This window comes from Chelonia mydas, chromosome 3 (genome assembly GCF_015237465.2).
Source record: "Chelonia mydas isolate rCheMyd1 chromosome 3, rCheMyd1.pri.v2, whole genome shotgun sequence".
NCBI lineage: Eukaryota > Metazoa > Chordata > Testudines > Cheloniidae > Chelonia > Chelonia mydas.
Window position 1 is genome coordinate 124226864 of NC_057851.1, and position 22505 is coordinate 124249368.

The 22505-nt window shown below is 43.1% G+C and overlaps 1 long non-coding RNA gene across 1 annotated transcript in view; it reads right to left on the minus strand.

Annotated features, from left to right (window-relative positions):
- LOC122465111 overlaps positions 1-11011 on the minus strand; it is a 29068-nt gene extending 18057 nt beyond the window's left edge. Inside the window, exon 1 of the long non-coding RNA XR_006289680.1 lies at positions 10956-11011. This is a non-coding gene — a long non-coding RNA (uncharacterized LOC122465111). The remainder of the gene's footprint in view (positions 1-10955) is intronic.
- Between the last annotated feature and the right edge of the window lie 11494 nt (positions 11012-22505).

The following is a 22505-nucleotide window of genomic DNA, read 5'->3' on the forward strand; positions in this document are numbered from 1 at the left end:
GATTTACCTATATTCAACGGTAAATTCAAATTTATGGAAATTAGTTATACCAGTAAAATTGGGCTTATAGGTTGTATAACCAATCCAATCCTCAAAGGCATTTAGGCCCCTAACTCCCACTGAATGAGGATCCAGACCGCTGTGTCCACATTTAAGGGCTTGCAACAATTTAAATATATCTATATAGTTAAGTTGGTACAAAAATCATGTATAAACCCGGTCTTATAATCAGTGGGAGAAAAAGCTATTTGAGCTTTGAATCTATCAGGGAGAGATAGCAGATAAACAAGAGGAGGGAATTTTTAGAAAAAATGTTAAATCTTTTCTTTTCTGAGCCACACATGCCTTGCCTGAAGCAACATTCCTATAAAAATTAGGCTATTGTAAGATTTATTGGCTAGGTGAACAGTTTGTGTGAATATGATGAGAGAAAATCAAAATTAAGGTATAGTCATTGTGTGCGCACATGTGCAGGCCAAGCTATGAATAGTCTGATCTGATTTCTAGTTTCGTTTCTTTAATTGAACCTTGCTTTGTTAAAGAGAGTCTCCTCGAATATAGGATATCGCTTCTAGGATGACTATGAGTGTGTGAGCATATGATTCTCCCGTTGTAAGTACTCAAGCAAAAGAGCTTTAAAAAACACCATTTTTTGTGCAAATAAAACTCAATTGCACCAAAGTTCATGGAAAGCTTGACATTTGAGAAAATAGCTACAGGAAATTCACCTATTCACCCCAGTCTAGCACAGATCCATCAATTACTACAAATTTATTATGGGCTGCCAAGGTGCTTGGTACCGCACAAGGAAACACATCCCAAGTGATTGAGCTCCTTGAGTCTATCTACTTACTTAGTTTAACAGAGAAGACTTGATTAAGTTTTAGTACCTACCTGGGAAGCAGAAGGCTCTTCAATCTAGCAGACAAAGGTAAAATATGATCCAATGGCTGGAAGTTGAAGTTAGACAAATTCAGATGGGAAATAAAGCTTTGATTTTATTTTTTTAAAAACAAACAGTGAGGATAATTAACCATTAGAACCATTTGCCAAAGGCCCTGGTAGATTCTCTATCACTGATAATTTTTAAAATCAAGATTGGATGTTTTTCTAAAAGATCTGCTCTAGAAATTATTTTGAGGAAGTTCTATAGCCTGCATTTAGAGGAGGTCAGGCTAGATAATCACAATGATCCTTTCTGGCCTTGGAATCAATAAGTCACATAAAGGAAGCAGGAGACAGAGGATGTATTCAGTCTGATATTGGCCTAAGAGAAAAGTGGACATGAGGGGATACAGTAAGAAACATTTGTCGTCATGTAGGAAGCCGCAGTTTTGGACACGGCCGTGAAGAAAAGAACAAGAAACCCAAGGTTGATACAGTAGGAAAGGGGAGCCAGTGGAGAGATTGAAAGGGAGTATCATGTTCAGAACAGTTACTTTACTGGAGGGGAACAATTTGGGACTGAGGGAGGTTACACATCAGAGTACTGGAAAAAAAAAAAAAAAATCAAGAAATGCCAAAAGTTAACATTTTGGCTTGGCAGGGTTCAAATTTTATTTTTTCATAATTTGACAGATTATATCAGTTTATTTTAAAGCTTTTTTATATTTTAACAAACGTTTAATGACATGAAATTATGGGTTTTGAGCATTTTTATTTTCATAAATTTAATTTTTCACAGCTGTGGGAAATTTTTTGAGGGGGGCAGACAGTAGTGGATCAGACGATTTAATGACAGTAGATGGTTATAAAGCTTTAGCTTTCTGAATCTATTTAAACACAAATCAACATATGTCAAAATATAAATAGCTAATATCCTTAAGTCAAACTCTAATATGTTCTCAAGCAACATTTTTCTATCTGTAAATTTCAAACATCATCAGTGGGGGAGGTTTAGGTTGGATATTAGGAAAAACTTTCACTAGGAGGGTGGTGAAACACTGGAATGTGTTACCTAGGGAGGTGGTGGAATCTCCTTCCTTAGATATTTTTAAGGTCAGGCTTGACAAAGCCCTGGCTGGGATGATTTAGTCGGGGATCGGTCCCTGCTTTGAGCAGGGAGTTGGACTAGATGACCTCCGAGGTCCCTTCCAACCCTGATATTCTATGATTCTATGAAATTTTTTTTGGTCGGTTTGGATGTATACAGTGAAATTGATGTTTACAGACATTTACCACTAAAAATCTAATCCTTCCAAACCTATTCATGTTGTATGCAGAGCTAATTGGAAAATAACACAGGTTTGTGTAGATGTAACTAGAAGAAGCTAAGTTGGTCAAAGACTTATGTGGAACTTGCAGCTAACAAATTGTCATAGTTCCATGATATATCAAGGACATGCCTGGGCAAGAAGAAGTTACATGGAAGACCCAAGGTGGTAAATAAATATGACCTATTGTTGAATGCAGACATTTATATACAAAAGAGATTGTGACTTTCACCACTTTCAATCATATTTGTTAAGCCATGATCTCATTTAATTAGCACATTGGAAAAAGTGCCAGGCTAACGTGACGATTATTTTGGACTTAAAATGACTTCTTTCCCAATATTGTTAGCACGTAAAATGCTTTCTGTCCTAGTGTGAAGCTCATTATTTAAGGAACTAGGCCAAACTCCACTCAGTTACACTGGTGCAAGCCCATTATATTCTTATGTTTTCAGCAGTCACAAGGTAGCCATTGCAGATAAGGATTTTCTTGCACTTTGCTGTGCCAGGAGTATGAAAAATGTGCCTTATGCCTGCAGTGAATTCAATGGGGTTACATCAGTGTAACTGTGAGAATTTGGCCTATGATATTTGACATTTTTCATAAATTCTCAAAGGATTCTGTGGAGAGCAAGATACAAACGAATCCTCATGGGGGGAGGGGAGGGATAGCTCCTGGCTGCTGAAAACACGTTTATTTCCTTATCTTACAAGCTCTGACATATTACAAATGCCATACACAATAGCAGAGCTCTCAGAGCTGCTGCTGACATCAGGGGGTTGGAATGTGTCTGCCACAGATGTGCAGTGAAGAATTACAATTAGATTCTTGAAACCAGATGAGGTGTGAGAAACTACTGCACTTCTAATGGGGCCAGTTCTGTCTTTGTTAAATATACTGTTTATGTTAAAGATGTTTTACGATCATTTAAAGTCAAACCAGAGTGTGAATTCACCTGACATGAGAAACCACAGCTGGGAAAAGGCTTCTTTCTCTGCAATTTTTCCCCAATAAGTTCACTCTGGGATTTTAAACTACATTAGCTTATTTGTCTTAGTTCAATTTCTTTCTCTCTCAAAAAAAGAGAAATAGAACAGCCATACCAAAAAAATTCCCCACCTTTATTTTATCAACAAAGGTAATGACCTAAATGTGGAAAGAAAATAAACCTATACAGAAAAGTCCCAAAGCCTCTTTCCTGTCTGCTAGAGAAGTGAATAAGACTCACTTCTAGTTAAAAAAGATACAAAATGTTACAACACCTATTATATGTCAATCGCAAAACATACTAATCAAATCAGACCTTGCAATACACCAGTGATATAGATATGCTTTACCCACATTCTGCAGAGGGGGAAAACTGAAATAAAGAAGGTTTAAATGACTTGTTGAAGGTCACACAGCAAGTTAATAGTAGAGCCAGGCATAGCATTCAAGGCTCCTGAATCCTAATTCTGGAACCAACAATGATGGAGCATATCACATTTGTAGATGTGCAGATGAATGAGTCCCTGATGGTGTGGCTCATGTGGTTGGGTTTTCTGATGGTATCGCTAGAGTAGATATGGGGACAGAGTAGGCAACGGGGTTTGTTACAGGGATTGGTTCCTGGGTTAGTGTTTCTGTGGCGTGGTGTGTAGCTGCTGGTGAGTATTTGCTTCAGGTTGGGGGGCTGTCTGTAAGTGAGGACAGGCTTACCTCCCAAGGTCTGTGAGAGTGAGGGATCATTTTCCAGGATAGGTTGTAGATCGTTGATGATGTGCTGGAGGAGAGGTTTTAGCTGGGGGCTGTACGTGATGGTCATTGGTGTTCAGTTATTTTCCTTGTTGGGCCTGTCCTGTAGTAGGTAACTTCTGGGTACCTGTCTCACTCCATTAATCTGTTTCCTCACTTCCCCAGGTGGGTACTGTAGTTTTAAGAATGCTTGATAAAGATCTTGTAGGTATTTGTCTCTGTCTGAGGGATTGGAGCAAATTCAGTTGTACCTTAGTACCTAGACCTCCCCCACTGCAACTTGAGCCATTTGCTCCTTATTCTGTCATCTGCCACTACTGAGAACAGCCTAGATCCATCCTTTTTTGAACCCCCCTTCAGGTACTTGAAGACTACTATCAAATTCCCCCTCACTCTTCTCTTCTGCAGACTAAATAAGCCCAGTTCCCTCAGCCTCCCCTTGTAGGTAATGTACCCCAGCCGCCTAATCATTTTTGTTGCCCTCCGCTGGACTTTTTCCAATTTGTCCACATTCTTTCTGTAGTGGGGGTCTGAAAACTGGACACAATACTCCAGATGTGGCCTCACCAGTGCCAAATAGAGGGGAAATAATCACTTCTCACGATCTGCTGGCAATGCTCTTAATAATGCAGCCCAATATGATGTTAGCCTTCTTGGCAACAAGGGCACACTGTTGGCTCATATCCAGCTTCTTGTCCACTGTATTCCCCAGGTCCTTTTCTGCAGAGCTACCACTTAGCCAGTCAGTCCCCAGCCTGTAGCAGTGAAAGGGATTCTTCCATCCTAAGTGCAGGACTCTGCACTTGAACTTCATCAGATTTCTTTTGGCCCAATCCTCCAATTTGTCTAGGTCACTCTGGACCCTATCCCTGCCCTTCAGCATATCTACCTCTCCCCCCAGCTTAGTGTCATCCACAAACTTGCTGAGGGTGCGATCTATCCCATCATGCAGATCATTAAAGATGTTGAACAAAACCAGTTCCAGGACTGACCCCTGGGGCACTCTTCTTGACACTGTCTGCCAACTAGACATTGAGCCATTGATCACTACCTGTTGAGCCTGATGATCTAGCCAGCTTTCTATCCACCTTATAGTCAATTCATCCAATCCATATTTTTTTTAAACTTGCTGGCAAGAATACTGTGGAGACCGTAACAAAAGCTTTGCTAATGTCAAGATATATCATATCCACCACTCTCCCCATATCCACAGAGCCAGTTATCTCATCATAGAAGGCAATTGGGTTGTTCAGGCATGAGTTGCCCTTGGTGAATCCATGTTGACTGTTCCTGATCACCTTGCTCTTCTCCAAGTGCTTCAAAATGGATTCCTTGAGGACCTGCTCCATGATTTTTCCAGGAACTGAGGTGAGGCTGACTGGTCTGTAGTTCCCCAGATTCTCCTTCCCTTTTTAAAAGATGGGCACTATATTTGCCTTTTTCCAGTCATCTGGGACCTCCCCCGGATTGCCACGAGTTTTCAAAGATAATGGCCAATGGATCTGCAATCACATCAGCCAACTCCCTCAGCACCCTTGGTTGCATTAGATCCATACCCATGGACTTGTGCATGTCTAGTTAATTTATTAGAGATTCCCTTGAGGTTGTCAATGAAACCTAGCATCATAAAAGTGCCTATAAATAATTTGAGTCACTGGAGCTGTGCAAAATGTTTACACTGAAACCCCAAAACCCATTTCAAATTCAGTCTAGATTTGCTGGAAGGTTTGCAAGCCTTTTGTGCAAACTGGGGCACCATTTTGAGAGAACCTGGTCCAGCTGGCGATTTTAAGTTGAAGCATGTGAACTGGAAGTTTTGACTGATTTTCACATTGTATTTTGTGGTTTATCTGAACCTGAAAATCTCAGCAAAATGTGGAAGTATATAACCCATACAGCTCACCCTTAGGGGGAAAAAATTTAACTTTGCATGATTCCTGCAAATTAACCATAGCATTTTGCATAGTTTAATACAAAGAGGCTGTTTGAGATTTTCATGGCCATGGGAGCCATCAAGAGGAGATTACCTTAATGGAGTGTCACAGGTCATCTTAAGTAATGGAATGTTTCAGACAGAAGAACATGAGAATAAACACAGTAGAGCATCAAGGGGAAAGGTTAGCATGAGGACTGAGTTAGCACAGCTACTCAGTAGAATTATAAGATCTAGGTTGATTGGTGTTTCTTGAATCCTTAAGTACAGATCTTGATGTACCACCCTGTTCTGCCCTAGACTTTGATGATCCTAAGCCAACAATCAGTAAGTTAAAAAACTAAATGAGGCACATGTGCTGAACAACTGCATTGATCCAGTTATTGAGCCTGTATAGAGTTCTTTATGATCTGGGCTGGATACGTCAGAAGTAAGAGCAAACAGATAATAGGATGCAATTCTGAATGGTCTCTGTGCTGTTAAGAAAGAGTAGAGAGAGACTGGGGGGGAAGGGAGAGGGAGGAAGAAAGAACAAACAAAAACCCTACAGGAAGGACAATATAGGTAGTTGTATTATACAAATCCTGCCATAATGTAAGAAATTGCAGAGATTTAGGATAATTTAGCCCAAACAGAGAAGATGTAGTGCCAGATTTTCAAACGGGTAAAGTACCCAACAGCTGCTGTTTTTATGGAAGAGGTTCTCTACAAGAGAACACTCCATGAAATTAAAGGACACTATGTTTTTATCCGAAAAAGGAATCACAGTGATCACTTAAACAAAACAGACAATCTTATCATAGGATATCTGAAATGCCATAACACAGAGAAGGAAAATAATGTGATATTTCAGATACTGACCATCACTTAATTGTTTAATGCAGAATAAAATTGACTTCTGAAATCCATTACTGCACCAATCTGGTATGGTACCTGGTATTTTTGAAGGGGTGAGAATTATTTAATTTCATGGCCACTAGCAACAGTTATAGCTATGCACGTGAGATAAAGATATTCAAAAATCATGATTCATGATATCCCCTAAAAAGTCAATGTGGTATCTTTCCTCCAGGCAAGTTATTGACTAGATATGTTATTGGGATGTTTTGTTTTTCCTTTTCCCGAAGCTTCTGCAAGAGTCCACTGTCAAAAGCAGGGTAACACAATTGGTTCAACAGTGGTTTAATCCAGGTATGCCAATATTTATTTTCATGGGGATAAGTTTTCTTCAACTAGTTGTCTATAAAAGATTAATCATAAAGTAGCTCTTTAGAGAAAAATCCACCCAAACAAGCCCCCTTGATGTTCCCCTCCATCCAGCTCCTTCTTCAGCTCCAAACATGAACCATGAAGACATATGAAAATGCACCCGTAATACATTTAAAAACAAGAAGCTAACAAAAAGTGTTCTCCAAATGTGTACTGCTTTTGTGAGTCCTAGGTCTACAATGTCAGAAAATTGCAAAGCAAGAAATAAATTTAGAATAGGTAGGAAAGTAAAATACATGGGTTTAGTGTCTCTGTTCTGGATTCTACCTGCACTCTGAACTTCGAGAAGAGTAAATGACATGAGGTGTATATTTTGTGGCTGGGACATCACACTGCTATGACTGTATAACGATTGGTTGAGTTACCTCTGATGTCACAATTCCATCAGCCAACAATGAGTTGTATTTGAGACAGCAGGAGAGGCTCGAGGAGTGGCTCTGCCAGCACATGAAGAGGAGGTGGAGGGAAAGGAAAATGGAATATGAACCAGGATGAGAAAGGAGAGCAAATAGGAAAAAAAAAAATAGAAGGGATGCAGCAGCAATGAACTTGAGGACAATCTATCCCTGCCAGCATAATTAAAACAACGTGGGCTCTTTTCTCACTTCTGCTGAGCCATGAAGGGGAATAAGCAGGTGGGAAGGCATCTGAACAGATGAAAGGGGAGGAGAGCCAATGCTACATTCTTCCCCTTGTCAGGAGCCTTCAGAAACTCATTTGCAGCATCTCAATGAGATGTGGCCATTGTGGGATTTCAGGAGCCCTTGTTAGGGGATATGGGAGAGGTGGTAGAGTAGCAGCCATTCAACAGGGCTTGCTCCCCTCGAAGCCCCCAGACAAACTTGCAGCTGAGAGTTATATTTCACTTAAGAAACCAAAAGTGATGGAAGATATAATATATTTGCTGACTAGTCTGATAAAGCTGTCCACAAGCTTTGTTAACTAGCTTTATTTTGGTAACCATCTATCAGAAGACCTCAGGGACCAGTTAGTTTTGCATTTCCATCCCAAATACAGAGAGAGAAGCAACTGATCATTATTTGCAAAAGGAAATTGTTCTTGGAATACAAGTGAGACAGCGTTGGTATAGGAACCTACCAAGAGCAACATCTGGTAAAGTGAGAAGGCCTGTCTGCCAAGATGTCATGAGGAGGAAGAAGAGCCTTGTTATGGAAGGAACTAGGGCTGCCCTGCTGTGGGATATGGAGGACAGCCTGAGTTCAGTCAGGGTAGAGATGCTCAGAGGTGATGTATGAACTGCTCCACCCAGAGATTCTTCTGTGTTCCAAGGCAGAGTGCCTTGGAAGTGAAAGCCTCAAGGGAGCAGAAGCCAGCAAGCCTCCTAGGAGGAAAACCTCAGCAGGAACAGGACTACAATTCTGGACCAAGGATGGTGACCCAGCTAGGAAAGTTGGGTGGAAGATGTGTGTTGTTTTGAACTGTGTTAATAAACCTGGCTCCTGAAATGGGAGCAGAATTGAGGAAACCTGAATTGTGAAGTATGATTCAGTGGGGAAGAGGAGGAAACAGACAGGAGCAAGGCCTGGATAAACCCTGCTACAAAACCTATTTTCTACATCATTCTCCCTCCTGTTCCTAACATCTTGTTTGCTTTTTAGACTGCATCCGTACATTGAGTAGAGGTTTTCACTGAGCTGTCCACAAAGATGTCCAGATCCCTTTCCTGAGCTGATACAGCTACTTTAGAACCAACCCCATAAGGTATGCAAGTACTTCAGTTTTCCCCTCCAATGTGCATTAATTTGCATTTAACAACATTGAACTCCGTCAGCTATCATGTTGCACGTTTACCTACTTTGGTTAAGTCCCTCTGAACTAACTCTGTATTTTCTAAAAAGAAAAGGAGGACTTGTGGCACCTTAGAGACTAACCAATTTATTTGAGCATGAGCTTTCGTGAGCTACAGCTCACTTCATCAGATGCATACTGTGGAAATCGCAGAAGACATTATATACACAGACACCATGAAACAATACCTCCTCCCACCCCACTCTCCTGCTGGTAATAGCTTATCTAAAGTGATCATCAAGTTGGGTGAGGGGTGAGAGAACCTGGATTTCTGCAGGAAATGGCCCACCTTGATTATCATACGCATTGTGAAGACAGTGGTCACTTTGGATGGGCTATTACCAGCAAGAGAGTGAGTTTGTTTGTGGGAGGGCGGAGGGTGAGAAAACCTGGATTTGTGCTGGAAATGGCCCAACTTGATGATCACTTTAGATAAGCTATTACCAGCAGGAGAGTGGGGTGGGAGGAGGTATTGTTTCATGGTGTCTGTGTATATAATAATGTCTTCTGCAATTTCCACAGTATGCATCCGATGAAGTGAGCTGTAGCTCACGAAAGCTCATGCTCAAATAAATTGGTTAGTCTCTAAGGTGCCACAAGTCCTCCTTTTCTTTTTGCGAATACAGACTAACACGGCTGTTACTCTGAAACCTGTCTGTATTTTCTGGAAATTTTGCTACCTCACCCCCTTTTCCAGATATTTAATAAATATGTTAACCACCACTAGACCTAACATACAACCTTGAGGCATCTCATTATTAACCTTTGCCAGGATGAAAGTTGTCCATTTATTAGTACTCTTTAGCCTATCTTAATTTTTGATCCATGACATTAGTTGGTCTTTTACACCATGACTACTTAGCTGCTTTAGTAGCCTCTCATGAGGGACTTTGTCTAAGGCAGGGGTAAGTATTTTTTGCCAGCATCTACATTTTTGGGTCAAGGCATAGCTGAGGTCCAGACTCTAGAGAAAATAATAAAAATTAAAAAAAAATCAGGGTTCATTTAAAAGCCCTCGTGGTAGCGCGGGTGAGTCTGGATTAGTTGGTGGTCTGCCTATAGACTATCCCTGGTCGAAGAACTTTTGAAAGCCTAAATAAGTTATTCTCAAGAGATACGTTTCCACTGTTTGGAAACATCATAACCATAACAATGTTTTTTTTCCAATAAGAGTAAGTACAGGAATTGTAGTAGAATAGGACATGTGGCTTGTGCTTATCTGGGGAGAAAAGCATTGCTATTACACAGGCTGAATATAAGTTTGGGGATGGGGAAGAGAATGGAAAAAACTTTTTTCACCCCAGTGTCAGTATATCAAGTTCTTAGATACCATACACACAACTTCTCCTATCACCAGTCATTCTACCACAGTGAAACCAAGTGGTCTTAGTCATAGGTATCATACACGGATTGTTATTATAAAGGATTTACTTCCCTTTTCTAGTTGGGACATCAATGCATATCTAAGTTGATATTGAGCATATACTGTGTACTCACTGGTTAGCTTGCTGAGACAAGCCCTAGAAGTTTGGAGATTCCCAGTTCTTGTCTCAGCCAGCCACTCGGGTTAATAAAAACTCTTCCCTACTTTAGAAACCTGACTCACTGCCAGTGCTCACTTTCACAGAATGTTTCAGTCCAGCTGATTAGGTCAAGTTTACTGATCAGTCTGCTAAACTGGTCAGCAACCTTTTTAGATTCACCACTCCAATTTGTTTCCATGACTCACAGGAGCAACTTCTTCAGAACTTATCCTCTCAGCCTCTCCCATCCTGCTCTTAGACCAGGAACCAGACACATGATGAAATGAGGAGTCCCAACAATCTAACTATCATTCTGGAAACACCCTAGTTACACTAACACAGAGTCAGAATCATCCTTCCCGCATGTTACAGGGCAGCTCCATCACTACCTGGTGTGCCACACTGATCTCTTAACCAACAACACATACCAGGTTATTACCCTTTTACCACCTGTGAATTTATTCTTCACTTACATAGTATAACAGTACCTACAGCAGGAGGAGACTTCCACATAGAAGATAAGTCTAGACTGAGGAGACAAGGCTGAGCTTTCGCCTGTATCCTGTTCCTCTCACTTATATCCTACCAATTAATGAGCCAATCGCCTCGTTAGCCCAGCAGTTGCCCCCCAAGTGTCAATAATCCCCAATAGAAACCATTTACTTGGCTTCAATTAAGCCTCCACTCTTGCCAGTGTTACAGCAACCACAGTGACCAGGGCACTACTAATAGTGCCCTGTCACACCTTGCCAGGTGGGGCATTTTCACAACAATTCCAAAAATAGCAATGGGACTGATACATTTCTGCCTTCATCCCTGCCCCACAACAGCCTGCATCCGATGAAGTGAGCTGTAGCTCATGAAAGCTTATGCTCAAATAAATTGGTTAGTCTCTAAGGTGCCACAAGTACTCCTTTTCTTTTTGCGAATACAGACTAACACGGCTGTTACTCTGAAACCTGCTTCACCTGATGTCACTCAACTGGGATGGGCAGAACAAGCACATATCTGTCAGCTATGGGCACAAAGCTGCAACATTAACTATCCAGTTAGCTAGGCCCCCCATCCCATCTGAGCACCACTCACATAGTAAGTGAGAACCTGCAGCCACCCCAAAGAGTGGGAGTTTATCAGGAGCTGAATGTGGGCTTGAAAGGCCAGTGTAAGAAGTGGGAAAGCTCTTTAGCAAATCCTCAACTCTACCCACCTCCACCTACCCAAACCTTGGTCATAGGACTAAATTCAGAATTTGATCCGTGACCATTACAAAAATCTATATTTGCCCCATGAACTGCAGTTAAGGTCTATGGTTATAGCCCTACAGACAATTATTTTCCTTATCTCTTCCCAGAGAAGAGATGTCGTTATTCCTCAGGGATTATGCTTGCTTAGTAAGGCACAAAGGTCATGTAATTCCATTTTATTGTATTGCTTTTTCAAAAATGTTTTCATAAGGAACTGTATATATGAATTTTTAAGAATGTTTTTATAAATTGATTTTAATTGGGGGAAAAAGAAGAAAGGAAATAAAATTGTCTCCCATTATTAGTTTTTATCCAAAATTGCCTGGCCAGCCCTACTGCAGTGTCTCACTCTTCTTGTAGTAACATTTATAGCCATCTATTTCTGCCTTGCAGCAGTGAGGCTTAATTTCCACCAACTCTTCACAGCATTTTTGGGCCACACACAGAATTCTGACTAGTCCTGCCTTTTAGAAACCTAATTCATCATTTGCATGGGTGTGGTTACCCACTGAGTATTTTAGTTCATCATGATTCAGATATCCCACTTCCAAACAAATTATCAGTCTAAATATATAGCTGTACATCAGGTGAGTTTGGGTGTCCTACAACATTGTGAAAGAGTTTAAATTTGCAGATTGGGTGTAGTATGAAACCCCACAGCAAACTCCATAGAGGAATTCAGTGCCCAGCTATTTCTCAAACCATCTGTCATGTCAAAGGAGTTCTGAGAGGACCAAAAACTTAGGCGTTCTAGGGTTGCAAGGGGTTGGCAGGAAAGTCAGAAATGAAGTGAATCATAGACAGAGGGGCCAAATGTTTTTAAGACATGTCAACACAATGGATGAACAGTTAATCCTTCAGCAGCGGGTTAACCTGTTGCCCTGTTTCTAGCCATGAGAAATGTTTCATCTGGGAGTTCCCTCACTTGTCACTGGGACTGTCAACCTGCTCTAATGAGTTTGCAGTAAAGCCCAAACCAGTATGCATACAGAAACTCTAACCCAGTTACTTTTCCCTAGATGCTGCAGACATTTTATTCTCAAATCATTCTTGGCTTATCACCTCTGTTTCTCAAATACTTTCCCAGAGACTGCAGGCTAGTGGGGAAAAAAAATCTGACTTAGGAACAACGACTAATGGCTGAGAGAGGGGGGTAAAGACAAAGCTTAAAGTAAAATTAAACAGAATGGCATTTTGAAGTTTAATGTTTCAGGCTCAAGGTTCTCCTACTGGTGGTTTTATGGGCTCTGTAGTATTTTTCATCAAACTGTAAGTGGTATTTAGTTGAAAAGTTTGTGTAACATAATTGTTTCTTCACATTGACAGTGGAGCATTTTAATAATACTAAGCTCTTGTATAGCATTTTTCATTAGTAGCTCTCAAAGGAGGAGAGTAACTATCGGTGCTTAATTTGTAATGAAAGAGATGCCGGGGCTCAAGTAATTTTTTTTTTTAAACTTTCATAACTGACACGCCAAGCCCAAAGGTGCCGGGGCTATGAACGGTCAAGCCTAGAGGTGCTGGGGCTCAGCCCTGGCACAAATCAAGCACTGGTAACTATCAATATTCCCACTGGCTTGGTGAAATCTAATTATAGAGCATACCACCAGTTTGGGGTATCTACCCTGGTTTTGACAATCTGCCCTGCATTTGACGCTCACAGTTATGAGCCACTTCAGACAGCATGACACCATGTATGAACACTTTTCACAAAGTGACCTCTCAGTCCTCACCTTCAAGGGAAACCTGAACACCGCCTTCAAAAGATGAGTCTGGGAACTTAAACGCTAGACACTCAAGGCTTGTCTTCACATACAGTGCTACAGCAGCACAGCTGCACCCGTTCAGCTGCACAGTAGCAGTGCATTAGTGAAGCCACTACCTCCACTGATAGGAAAGCTTCTCTTCTGAGTGTAGATAACCCATGTCCCCGAGAGGCAGTAGCTATGTCAGGAGGAGAACCTCTCCTGTTAACATAGTGCTGTCTACACTGGGGGGGGGGGGGGCTTAGATTGGTATAACTACATGGCTTAGGGGTGTGGATTTTTCACACCCTTGATCAACATAATTATGCTGTTATAGGTCTGTAGCATAGACTTGGCCTAAAAATCATGGTCTCAACAGAAACACTACTAACCTTCCTTTGTCCTATGACTGCAGAGGTGTTAATGGCCACTTCCTTTTAAGTGTTTCTTCTGACATGTGTTATCACCTTATGCTTAACAATCTGTCCCACCTAACATTTAGCTGGCACACTCTGGTTACCTTTTTCTAGACTTGAAGAGGAGCTCTGTGAATCTTGAAAACTCGTCTCTTCCACCAACAGAAGTTGATCCAATAAAGATATTACCTCACCTACCTTGTCTCTATCAAATAGGGCTGTCATGGGAGATTTACCCTTTAGTAAAGAGGCTTGTTCTATGTATCCATCACTAACCTGGTTCCTTTTGGACAATCTGACTGAAACTCCTCATTGAAAAAAAGATAGAAAAAGTGTTTTTTCTCAGTAGGAACATGAAAAATGAAGATAATCTGTGGTGAAGACAGCAGAGACTAAGGCATTAACTCTGCTGAGAGATTCTTGTTAGCCATCAAGCACTGGGGGAAGATTTTAATTTAGGGCTTGATTGATCACAGTTCACCTGTTTTATACCTAAGTAAAACTGCCTACCCAGTTTAGCTGCTGCTGAACGAGGTCTGTTATGAATCCAGACTTGGCTAGTAAAATCTCTGCAATTAAAAAAAACAAAACAAAACAAAAACTTCTTTGATATTAAGCCCAGCACATAAAAACCAAAAGTATGCTGTTTCCAAGGTGAACTGGATGAATGGTTTTTGTTAACATCTGAACAGTTACAAATGTCACAGGCTTGGAGAGATTTAAAAACCCAATTGAAAATGCCACTGAAGCCAGGTTCCTGGTTTAAATTTAAAGAAATGAAAATATCAGATATGTTTTATTGAGCGGTCAGGCGTAAAATTGCATCGTTAAGTATCTGAAAAACATTGAGAAATTAATACACATACTTTAGGTAAAAAGAAAAAGGACGACTTGTGGCACCTTAGAGACTAACAAATTTATTTGAGCATAAGCTTTCGTGAGCTACAGCTCAATTTGTTAGTCTCTAAGGTGCCACAAGTCCTCCTTTTCTTTTTGTGGATACAGACTAACATGGCTGCTACTCTGAAACCATACTTTAGGTAAGGACATACAAATCACATGGGATAGTGAACATATTACCCTAAATACTAGGCTACAGGGTAGAGGGAATATTTGTTTAAAGATAGTAATACTGTGCAATGTATTATTTAGCATTGGTCTTATGAGTGGTTACATAACAAGGCAACCTGATGGACTCTATCAGGCAGGTCAGACTTATGAATGCACAATACCAGGGAGTGAGTTGGTGGGCTGTAATCTCTGGCAGAATGTGTCTTTGAAAATGTTTATAGTCCATAGGCGCTGGAGCACCCACAGAAAAAAAAATAGTGGGTGCTCAGCACCCACCAACCAGATGTTCAGCAGGCCCTGCCAATCAGCTCCTCCTCCTCCCCCCCCGCAGCGTCTCCCACCTGCTGCTGATCAGCTGTTTGTAGTGGGCAGGAGAGCAAGGAGCAGGGGCAAGGCCTTGGGGTGCAGTGGGGCTGGAGCACCCCCAGGGAAAACTGAAAGTTGGTGTCTGCATTATAGCCAGCCAGGACAGGAAGAGAACTCCATAGCCTTGAAGAGGGAAAACTATGCATCTGATACTCCCCTCCTCGTGTGGAAGAAAGCAACTGGATAGAACTAGGACTGTCCCCTACCTCTTGAGTCCTAGGGAAGCCCAGTGGTGGTGAAAGTTCTGTTCACTGAAAGGGGAAGTGTAGCAGGGCTGGAGTTTGGTCAGTCAGCAAAGCAGGAAATTAGCTACTTAATTAAGCACTAATCCCTTTGTACTTGATAGTGTTCCTAAGCGGTAGGAGAATAGGGCACACATGAGAATGCAAAGCCTATGACTGACTGGCTTTAAGGATCTGTAGGGTTTCCTGACCTCACTCTTCACTCTGAAACGTCACAAAGTGAACCTTATGAAGTAGTAATTCTCAACCTTTTTGGGCTCAAGACCCATTTATAAACCTTCATAGCCTGTCATAACCCCTGTAAATAGCTTTAGTGCAAATATATATGATTTACTAGATACTTTTTACCCATTTATATATAACATACATATTAAAAGTACTAAATAAGCACACTGTGTCCCATGCAGCTGGCTGGGCTCAGTTTCCTGTTCTGGGCTTTGAAACGTTTGCAGCGCCACTCAGGCTTGGCCCAGCCCCCTGGACAGGGGAATGGACATGCCAAATTTGTTTGAGTGGCTGTGATACCACTGAGCCCGAGCCTTCCTAAACCTGAGTTGTCTGCTCAGAGCCTTACGAGTCATCCGAGTCACAGTGTGGTGAATCCTCAGAGGCAGTTACCTGCAGCTCTTGTGATAGGCCCCATGCCACTGAACCAGGGTTTAGCCAATCCACAGGCAAGGACCCAGTCAAGTGGTCCCAAGGCAGGTATACAGGCTCCTAAGAGAAACTCTCTCTCTAGTTTTCTCAATGTCATTACTTTTTTGGGAATGCTCCCATTGCCGAGTAGTTCTGATGGACTGCCCTTGCTCCGACATGCATCTCTTCTTGCCTCAGCTGGCCACCTGGTGATTCTGACAGTGGTGTTGTGACTTGGTGCATGTGCCTCTCACACAAATTTGGCCTGTGCAAGCCCCCGTACCTCTTCCCACTCCCCACCATAAGGTAGGGGTGGCTAGGCTAAACCTGAGCAGTGCTACGACCCTGTGCAACAGGTCACACTGCCCACAGCAGGGCCTGGAGCTGGAGCATCTGACATTGTGGGATAAGTGTACGGTGGGCTCTGCGAATCCCCCAGGGCAGAACATGAGCCCCCCAGGGCTTCTCAGCCCTGCCACTCCCCTCCTCCCACTACCCTTCCACATGTTTTGGTGACCCAATTTTGGTCATGACCCATGGATTGAGAAACTCTATTATGGAGATTCCTGCAATCCTTCTCTCATCATGTGGGATTATATTCGGTATGGGACCATTGGAACCTATGTTCTGAGTCTAAATTCATTTGTTTAATGGATGTTCCCCAACAAGGAAGGAGGACTAGGTTAGATACACAGACTTTTGAGGACAAGATCTAATTGTTAAAACAAAACTGTAAAGAAAGCCTTTTGTGAAGTTAAGGTAAATCATTGCTTGGCAAATACCTCAACCTTCATCAAATACTTATGTAAAAGTTACTGTAGGAGAACTTGTAAGCAGTATGACCAGTCATATGAGAGTATCTGAAACTCAACCAAGTAAATTATTTGAAATACTATCAGGTGCTACAAGGAACTGTAGAGGAAAACATTGCGCTCTTACTCCCTTCAAAATTAAACTTTTATTATTTGCACAACCCTGAAGATTTGTACCTAATGTTGGCATCTGATAGTAAACCAAACACTGAAATATATAAACATGGAACCGAAGGGAAAGAATAGAGAGAAGACTGTTTTGGAACTGGGAACATGAGCCAAAGATTGAGAGGGACAAGACAGTGAAGTGAGATGTTGATAGTATAAAATTAACTAAATGTAACCCCTGCTTATACAGTATGTCTTCATCCCCATCTTGTGGCTGGTCCATGCACAGAGGTTTATGAATCCACTACAGCTATTGAGCTAAGGAGGCAAGTATTGTTTTTGTTTTTATAGCTCAGACAGTGACGACTCATGCTTTTAGATCTGCAGGACCAGGGTTCAGGCCTCACTGCTAACAACCCACCTGGAGACATCACATTACACAGACAAATCCTGACCAGCTCAGATAAGTCACTCACAGTATTTGAGTCCAGGGGCGGCAGGTTTGTATAATTTTTGGTGGTGCCCAGAACAGGTCCAAGTCTTGCCCCCCCACACCTGCCTTGTAAGCCAATATATATATTTTAAAAATAACATAAAAATGTGAGGGCTCTGAGGTGAGGCTGGGGATGAGGGGTTCACGGCTAGGGCAGAGAGTTAGGGTGCGGGGGGATGAGGGCTCTGGCTGGGGCTGGGGATGAGATAACTGGCTCTGTGGATATGGGGAAAGTGGTGGATGTGATATATCTTGACTTTAGCAAAGCTTTTGATACAGTCTCCCACAGTATTATTGCCAGCAAGTTAAAGAAGTATGGACTGGATGAATGGACTATAAGGTGGATAGAAAGCTAGCTAGATTGTCACGCTCAATGGGTAGTGGTCAAAGGCTCGATGTCTAGTTGGCAGCAGGTATCAAGCGGAGTGCTCAGGGGTCGGTCCTGGGGCCGGTTTTGTTCAACATCTTTATTAATGATCTGGATGATGGGATGAATTGCACCTTCAGCAAGTTCACAGATGACACTAAGCTGGGGGGACAGGTAGATATGCTGGAGGGTAGGGATAGAGTCCAGAGTGACTTAGACAAATTGGAGGATTGGGCCAAAAGAAATCTGAGGAGGTTCAAGAAGGACAAGTGCAGAGTACTGCACTAAGGAAGAATCTTATGCACCGCTACAGGCTGGGGACCCACTGGCTAAGCAGCAGTTCTGCAGAAAAGGACCTGGGGATTACAGTGGATGAGAAGCTGGATATGAGTCAGCAGTGTGCCCTTGTTGCCAAGAAGCCCAACGGCACATTGGACTGTATTAGTAGTAGCATTGCCAGCAGATCGAGGGAAGTGATTTTCCCCCTCTATTTGGCACTGGCGAGGCCACACCTGGAGTATTGTGTCCAGTTTTGGTCCGCCCACTACAGAAGGGATGTGGACAAATTGGAAAGAGTCCAGTGGAGGGCAAGAAAAATGATTAGGGGGCTGGGGTACGTTACCTACAAGGAGAGGCTGAGGGAACTGGGCTTATTTAATCTGCAGAAGAGTGAGGGGGGATTTGATAGCAGCCTTCAACTACGTGAAGGGGGATTCCAAAGAGGATGGATCTAGGCTATTCTCAGTGATGGCAGATGACAGAGCAAGAAGCAATTGTCTCAAAGTTGCAGTGGGGGACGTCTAGGTGGATATTAGGAAACAGTGTTTCACTAGGAGGGTGGTGAAGCACTGGAATGGGTTACCTAGGCAAGTGGTGGAATCTCCATCCTTAGAGGTTTTTAAGGCCCAGCTTGACAAAGCCCTGGCTTGGATGATTTAGTTGGTGTTGGTCCTGCTTTGAGCAGGGGGTTGAACTAGATGACCTCCTGAGGTCCCTTCCAACCCTGATATTCTATGAGGGGTTTGGGATGTGGGAGAGGCTCAGGGCTAGGGCAGAGGGTTGGGGTGCAGGGAGGGGGAGGACTCTGGCTAGGGGTGTGGCCTCTGGGGTGGGTCGGGGCTGGGGATGAGGGGTTTGGGGTGCAGGCAGGTTGCCGCAGGGCTGGGGCCAGAGAGAAGGACTCCCCCCAGCCCTCTCCTTGCCTGCAGCGGTGAGTTCCGGGGGGAGGGGCCCCTCTCTTCTTCCCAGCAGCATGCTCACCTCTCACCACTATCACTGCATGTGCTCCTAGGGCCCCTCTCAGGTCCAGAAAGCCCCTTCGCCTTTCCTGTGGTGGGTGCCAGGAGTGGAGATTGACATCACAGGTGTGCCTCCTTCCCTGCTGCTGCCCCTCACTGTAACCTCACTGGGGGTGGAGGGTGGGGCTGCCCCTTGCCCAGCGTGGGGCAGAAGCAGTGACTGCAGGCAGGGGGACCCTCTGAGCTGGTGGAAAAAGGGAAGGGTCTGAGGCAGAAGGGCAGGATCAGCCTGCCCTGGTACTAGTGGCTGTGAGGGCACGAGGATCCTGCGGCAGCAGTTGATGCCGAGAACCAGCAGAGCAGAGCGCAGCATGACGCTGCAGCTGGCAGCCACCGGCTTGAGGCAGGGACGCTACGGGGCGCGGGGCAGCAAGTGGGGGCTGGGGAAGAGACCTGGCCCCAAACATTGGTGGAGCCGGGCCCCCAGGCCCATATAACTTGCTGCCCCTGTTTGCGTCCACACGTGAATGAACCTGTGCACCTAATCACACCATTAGCCCTAAGGCTATAACAGATGGAGGTTGTAATTCAGTCCTAGCCTGCAGCTGAGAGAGACTTGTTTGACAGGACCAATTCAAAGCTTCATGGAATTTTAGTGAGAGCAGGGGCTTCAGTTACAGAACTGATCATTGCATGGTTGGGTCTTTGTGGTGGGGCAGATAACAGTCACAGACATCACTCAAGAGGGTTAAAGCACTATGTTCACAATCAACCTGCTGCACTAGTGTGGCCTCTCAGGTGTAGGTGTGGGCCCTTCAGAAGGAGGGACTCAGGCCAGTTGGGGTGGCACTCTGAAATGAGCGGAGCTAGAGCTCCCAGACCAGGACACTGCGTTACTTGCAGAGGAACAGCTTAGGCATACTGCTAGCCTGAGCCCTCTGAGAATAGTAGGACTGGATTGCACCTTTTGCTGAAATATCTGGGGCTAACTATGCTTTTAACCAAGTAGAAGGGTGGGAGCTGCAGAGCCTGAAAAACTACTTCCCTTTCTTTGTATTAGGAAAAAGGGGCCTAGCCTCTTGCAGGCCTTGAAACTATTTTACTCTTTCTTTGGACTGTTTTACAGCTCACCCACCTGCTCCCCTACAAAGGGGTGGACTCAGTGGTACAGCTGGAGGGCTATAACCTTTACCCAATGGCTGGACTGGTGTTGCCCAGGGAAAGATGAATGAGGTAAGTGGGGCACTTGCCTTCACAGCAAGGGGATGATCTTGATACATAGCCTTTGATAGTGTGTCAATAATCATTTTGTACCTATAGCTATTGAAGTTATTCAGGTTAAAGAGGGGAGTGGCCTAAATTCTTTGGTGCAACTCCTTTATGTTTGCCTTCTAAGTACTAAATTATCCCCAACTGGTAGAATTGTTTGTACAGTTACTGCTCCGTCAGGTGAAGTAATTAGAGTTCATCAGCCAAGTTAGAAATGAAATAAAAGGTTTTCCAATTGGCATTTGGTGGGTTGGTAGCAGATTTTCAAATATCTGTTTCTTCTATAGCACAGGCCATAGAATTTCACCCAGTTACTCCTGTATTGAGACCAACTGTGCAGACAAAATGGTCTCTTCAGTAGAGCTGTGGGTAGGTGCAGAGGTCTGTCTGCAAAGCTCATTGAAAGATAGGGAGTGAAAAGCTTATTCCTTAGAATGACATTTTTGGAAATACTAAGATAATTAACTGTACCATTTTTGAATGATTGAAGGAAGGCAGGTTTTTCAGATATTCACTCCTTTGTCATATAGCAAGGGTTAAATATTCAGGAATGCTGGAATGATATATCTGATCACTCATCAGGACAGCTTTGCCTTTTATTTATGGTAATCAGGAAATGGTGGTATTCTATCAGGTCACCTGCAAAACATCTGGCTTTCATTTAGGTAAAGTAGTGCATCAAAGAAGTTATAATTTATTTGACTACGTTGGCACAGGTCAGAAAACACTTGGCTGTCAATATGCTGGCTAGATTTATGGAAATGTGTGGGTAGAAAGAAAGAGAAAATGCCTAGGTTTGTTCAATTCTAAGTTAGGGACTTATCAGTTGGAAGCACTAGAAGAGGAGAAAGACCTGGGTGTACTGGTTGATCACAGGATGACTGTGAGCCATCAGTGTGATGCAGCTGTGAAAAAAGGCTAATATAGTCCTAGGATGCATCAGGTAAGGTATTTCCAGTAGAGGCAGGGAAGTGTTAGTACCATTATACAAGGGTCTGGTGAGACTTCATCTGGAATACTGTGTGCAACTCTAGTCTCCCATGTTTAAGAAAGATCAATTCAAACTGGAGCAGGTGCAGAGAAGAGCTACTAGGATGATCCGAGGAATGAAAAACTTATCTTAAGAAAGGAGGCTTAAAGAGCTTGGCTTGTGTAGCCTAACTGAAAGGCAGCTGAGGGGAGGTATGATTACTCTATAAATACAGCAGAGGGATAAATACTAGGGAAACATAGGAGTTATTTAACTGCCAATATGGATGCAAAAACAAATTGAAATAAACTGGCCATCAACAAGTTTTGTATAATTTTGAGCCTAAGGTTTCTAAACATCAGAGGAGCGAAGTCCTGGAACAGCCTTCCAAGGGAAGCAGTGGGGGCAAAAAATCTAACTGGCTTCAAGACTCAGCTGATAAGTTTATGGAGGGGATGGTATGATGGGATTCCCTACAATGGTGTATGGCCTGCTGGCAACTGCCAGTAGTAAAAATCACCAATGGCCAGAGATGTGGCGGGCTCTGAGTTACTACAGGGAAGTCTTTCCCAGGTGTCTGGCTGGTGGGTTTTGCCCACATGCTTAGGATCTAACTGATCACCATATTTGGGGTCAAGAAAGAGTTTTCCCCCAGATCAGATTGGCAGAGACCCTGGGGATTTTTCCTCTGCAGCATGGGACATGGGTCACTTGCAGGTTTAAACTAGTGTCAATGGTGAATATATTGTAACTTGAAGTCTTCAAGTCATGATTTGAGGACTTCAGCAAGTCAGTCAGAGGTTAGGGGTCTATTACAGAGTGGGTGGGGGAGGTTCTGTGGCCTGTGATGTGCAGGAGGTCAGACTAGATGATCACTTCTGACCTTAAAGTCAGAGTCCATGTGGAGTGTAGCTCTAGGAACCAAAGGTCATGGTCCATTTAGGAAACTGAGGATCTGGATGGCAGAGGGCAAAACAGACTGTGGTGGCTGAGACTTACAGCAGGTTGTCACTGCCATGTTATTAACATTTAAATAAAAGTAATTT